At 33.8% G+C, this 5,323-nt stretch overlaps 1 protein-coding gene across 1 annotated transcript in view; it reads left to right on the forward strand.

The window, feature by feature from the left end:
• slc9a6a (solute carrier family 9 member A6a) overlaps positions 1-1,591 on the forward strand; it is a 15,901-nt gene extending 14,310 nt beyond the window's left edge. The window contains 1 exon segment of the mRNA XM_030145685.1: positions 1-1,591. This exon segment is cut by the window's left edge and continues 1,643 nt beyond it. The gene's annotated coding sequence lies outside the window, so the exon portion shown is untranslated.
• Positions 1,592-5,323: the final 3,732 nt, after the last annotated feature.

The raw sequence follows: 5,323 nt of genomic DNA on the forward strand, positions 1-5,323 counted from the left end.
TGGATAATTTTTCTGCTGTAGTAAAGTGTTAGTAGTGTGCTACCATTTAATGTAATGGGCACTAATAAACAGGAGTCATAAAAATACATGTGATTAAAAGGTACTAATGGACGAACATGTTACTTTTAGCTTTCACTCCACTGTCAGTGTATCGTTCTACACTGTAGAGGCTATTTTAGTGGCTGTACAAGAAGAACGGAGGGTTTGTGATCTCCTTTGGGTGCTGAGTAGCAGCTGCTAATGCGGGTTTAACAGGAAGCGTTGATAGGACGTCACCATGGCAACGTTGTGTTGATGTGGACAAGAGCCTGAAAACAAACGTAACATGGTGACTTAACTTGAACATAACACTTTTGCTGTTTGGTCTCTTTGTAAGCCCGAAGAGAAAAAAAAGATGTTTGAAAATGGATCTAACAGGATGGTAATGAGTTTATAGAAGAAAAAAAAGTGTGGAAAAGAAGTGGATAAAATAATGCTGGTGTTTGTGTGTGTGCTGGAGTTGATACAGAGGTGGAAGAAAAGAGCTTTTAAATATAGCTTTTCCTTCCACAGTTATCTTCTGCTGTGCAGGAACTTCTTATTGAAAGTGTTTTTTTTTTTAATCAGGCACACATTGTCACTCCACATGAAATCCAGGAAATGATTTATACTTTCCACCATTTTATACTTTTCTTTTGTGTTTTATTTGAACATTATTTTGTAAAAGAGAAACAATGAAGTAACAAAAGCTGAATAATTTGCACTCATGTACCGAGAATGTTTTTTTTTTTTCTTCTGTTTTATGGTTTTGTTATGTTTGTTTTATCTAACAGCTTCTTTTATATGATTTACTTAATGTTTAGGAAGGTTGTGGAAAAATGAGCAAATTCATATCAGTTCTTTGAATGGTGAATTATTCTTCAGTAGGAGTTTAGTTGGGTCATTGATCAGCTGTTGTGTTACTTCGTAATGAATCGTCAACAGTGTGGATGGTTGAACATCCTTTCATACTGTTTCATTTCCACTTCAGGTACTTTGTATGTATGTTTGCAGAATAGCTGTTTGAATGCTGTTGCCGTGAGTTCTACAAAGCATGACTTTTAATCTCATTCATCCTCTGCTGATGGTGGACTCTGGGGGGGAAAAAAAATCAAAAAAATAAATACAAGCAAAAGTGTGTGCCACTGTTCTTCAACTGACACATTAAACAATGTGAACTCTACAAACGCTCCTATAGGTTTTGCTATTTGCCTACTGCTCTGCCAGTATATGGTCTCTCTGTCCTCTGAATGGTGATTTGTGATGGGCTTTGATCAACGGAAACTTGTCTGAAGTAGCTGACCAAAGAGGCCTGCTGTGCTCCATGTTTTCAGACAGTTTATCTTTATACTGCAAATTCTCTGTGAGTGTGTGAGTGTCTGCGTGTGTGCTCATGGTGTCTAGTGTGGACGGATGTTATGAAGTGTGAGTGTGTGACTGCGAGAGGAAGATGTTGTGTTCTCTCTTTTCCTCTTGTGTTGCAGGTACTGACTGTTTACATCTGTGTAAATATATCTCACCTGTCCATGTGCGTGCAACAGTCAATAAACAGGAGCCTGTGCTTTTGATTAAAGCCCTCGCTGTAATGATCTCATTTATCCCATTTCCTTTCACTGGATGTCTGTGTTGTGTAAGAATGTTGCATCCTTGAGGAAAAAAAACAAAAAAACAAGATTAGAGCCAGGAGTAATTATATTTCAGATTAAGTGAAGAACAGTGAACAGTTCATCATAATCTTCACAGACTTTCTATATGGCATCTAGGCCATCCTTACAAACTGGTACAAATGTTCACATATTACAGAGAAGAGATGGTTCTGGCAGAGTTCAAACCCAAAATAAGAGCTCTAGTTCCCAGTCTAGGGGTCACAGGACAATAAACAAAGAAGGAATTCAGATAGCTACTTAAAATTCTGGAACTTTATCTGCTCAAGACAACAAGAAATAAACTGAAAAAGAGCTTGAAAATGGAAAAACAATCTTGGTTTTAACTGGCTTCATAACTGCATAGTATAGCTGCACAACCACTCCTTTAATGGCCTTTCTTGGGTCAAAATTCTAAAAAAAATAAAAATTAAAAAAAAGTACTGTGTTCTAATAGATGAGGTGTTTAACCAGATTAACCATGACATAAAATGTGTTAAGGCTCCAAAGAACTTTATATCAGATAGTAGATCCGATCAGGACTCTTTTCTTCTTCTAAAAAAAAAAAAAAGTAACTCCAAATATTAAACTTATTATCTTTTTTATTTAGTTATTTTCCAATCTTGATAAACACATCACAACACATTCCATGAATCCTGTTTTCTTCTCTTATTTAATGAACCACAACACAAAAAACTGTAATCCATCGCCTTCTAATAAAAGTTGGAAAATGTGATAAATTTCACTCGTTTGATGTCGTAAATGTGAGAACCACACCCTGCGCTGCCAAGACTGATGACATTTTATTCTCCAAGGCACGATTTGTGCCAGATATCAGGTAACATGTTCCTAATAAGGGCACAACTCCCTCTAGTCTGCTCAAGAATGTCTGTGTAGTGGAGTTAGAGTCCAGGGAGGAAATGGTGGTTTTAAAGGGCCACTTAGTTTAAGCCTGAAGAGACCTCTGTCCCTAAACAAGACTTTCACTCCTTCTATTTAAGTGTCAATGCTGGTCATATCAATTAACCACAGAGTAAGGCAATTTACTGTCAAAACTATACATTCATAAAGTAAAACACAGCATTTCAGTTGAATATTGTGTGTTTTTAGGATTAAAATTTTAAAAAAGTAGTTTTCTACCAAGGATGAAGATTTAAGTGGATATTTTATTGACTGTTATGCATGTGCACTTTTCTTACCAGTACACATTTGCAGGTTGCTTGGATGTTGTTGTTGACTTTCATAAAACGATAACCTTATCTTTAATAGTGTTTCATGCCCGACTGAAGCACCTGCACAAGCAAAACATGTGGATCTTATCATCACTTATGTCATGTCACAGTCATGCCAATGCTGGTTGAAACTCCTGCAAAAGGGCCATGATGGAAATTGTGACAATATATGAAAAGCAGCCTTTAGGACCCAAAGTGACTTTTGTGTCAGTTCCCAAATGAATTTTTCTCTCTATTTAACCTTTCCTAATTGATTTATAATTATTTATTATAATATTATCTTCTGAATTTTGCATTTTTTCCCAGTGAAAATCATCTTTTTTTTTGGCATGTTTCATTGACTGATTATGTAAATGTTCATAAAGCTCCAAGTAAAGTTAAAAGTTATTGTATCAAAACAGAAAAAAATAAGAAAAAGCGTCTTTTTCAGTAAAATATATCATTAACTGAACATAAACCCAGTGTGTCCATCCACTGTCATTGATTCAACTCCATGGGTTTTACTGGTGAATCAATGCTGTAGAAGTTGATGGTGTTTCCACGGCAACTACAGAGCCTCTGAACATCTGAACTGCATATTACACCAATTATTTACATGTATCACTGGAAAAAAAATCAAAATCTTCCCAAGTGTATTTTTCTCATTTCTAGTCAAAATATCTCATCACACTTAAAATAAGACATAATCACCCAAAGAGTAACTTTTCAGTGAGGTATAAAGAATTTATTTTTAGATAATAGATCTTGAAAATCTCATTTCAAACAATATTACCAAGATAATTTTCACTTGTTCCCTTGGCAGATTTTTTTTTAGTTGAATTGAACAAAAAATCTTGAATTAAGCCAGAATTACACCAGAGAAAAGTAGAGGAAATCTTATACTTTGGTTTTGACTTGCCTAGTTTTTACTGCAAAAATCAAAATCTTCCCAAGTGTGTTTTTCTCATTTCTAGTCAAAATATCTCATCACACTTAAAATTAGACATAATCACCTAAAGAGTAATTTTTCAGTGAGATATAAGAACTTATTTTTAGACAATAGATCTTGAAAATCTTATTTCAAGAAATCTTACCAAGATAATTTTCACTTGTTCCATTGGCAGATTTTTTTTATTTTTTTGCTTAATTCAAGCAAAAATATTCTGTATAATTTTTTTTTTTGAACTTGTTTTTAGAGGGGCATTTTTTCCAGTGATAGAATTAGTGGATGAACAGTTTAGATCAGCAGATGCTTTTGGTAGATGGTGGATGTCTGGGTCTTTATGGGTTAAACACAGCAGATATTCACACCAACTGTTGAAAACAAAACATCCTCACTTCAGATTTTTTGGTTTTATAGTTACATGTGTATCTTTGCGGACATCCATCACTGCTGAACTGAACATTGTACTGCAAAAATCTAAATCTTACAAGTGTATTTTTCTCATTTCTGGTCAAAATATCTCATCACTCTTAAAATAAGACATAATCACCTAAAGAGTAAGTTGTAAGTGAAATATAAGAACTTATTTTTAGACAATAGATATTGAAAATCTTATTTCAAGAAATCTTACCATGATAGTTTTCATTTGTTCCTTTGGCAGATTTTGTTGCTTAATTCAAGATTTTTATTTATTTATTTTTTTGCTTAATTCAAGATTTTTATTTTATTTATTTATTTTTTGCTTAATTCAAGATTTTTATTTATTTATTTATTATTTTTTGCTTCATTCAAAATTTTGTTGCTTCATTCAAGATTTTGTTGCTTCATTCAAGATTTTTTTTGCTTTATTTAAGTTTTTTATTTTTTATTTTTTGCTTAATTCAAACAAAAAAAATCTGCCAATGGAACAAATGAAAATTATCTTGTTAAGATTTCTTGAAATAAGACTTTCAAGACCTGTTGTCTAAAAATAAGTTCTTATATCTCACTGAAAAGTTACTCTTTAGGTGATTCTGTCTTATTTAAGTGTGATGTGATATTTTGACAAGAAATGAGAAAAATACACTTGTTAAGATTTAGATTTTTAGAGTGTGTCAGCTCTGTTGTATATAATAAACACATTTGGGGGTGTTTCGTGTGAATTTGCTGAGGGTTAAGTTTACAGCCTTGTATTTACTTTAGGTTTAGAATGAGTCATCTTGATGTTATTCCTCTATTCGTTACCAAAGAAGGAGATGAGTGAGGCCAATACAGAAGTAGAACTGAAGTGTGTCAAGTTAACAAGTCAATCCGTTTGGTAGGCAGAGAAAACAGATATTAAAGAGGGATAAGCGGTATCATACATGGGGGGTTGTGTATGGCAGACCCACACAAGAGCGCATTGTACTTATGCGTAAAAATCCTGGTTTAATTTCTGTCTTGATGCCCTGAGTGCAGTGAGAACTTTACAAAGAGTGCTTGTAAATTCCTGGTTGAGGTCATTGTTTATGAGGGCTTACAGAGGTTTG

The sequence above is a fragment of the Sphaeramia orbicularis genome, chromosome 10 (assembly GCF_902148855.1).
Source record: "Sphaeramia orbicularis chromosome 10, fSphaOr1.1, whole genome shotgun sequence".
In the NCBI taxonomy this organism is placed as follows: Eukaryota; Metazoa; Chordata; class Actinopteri; order Kurtiformes; family Apogonidae; genus Sphaeramia; species Sphaeramia orbicularis.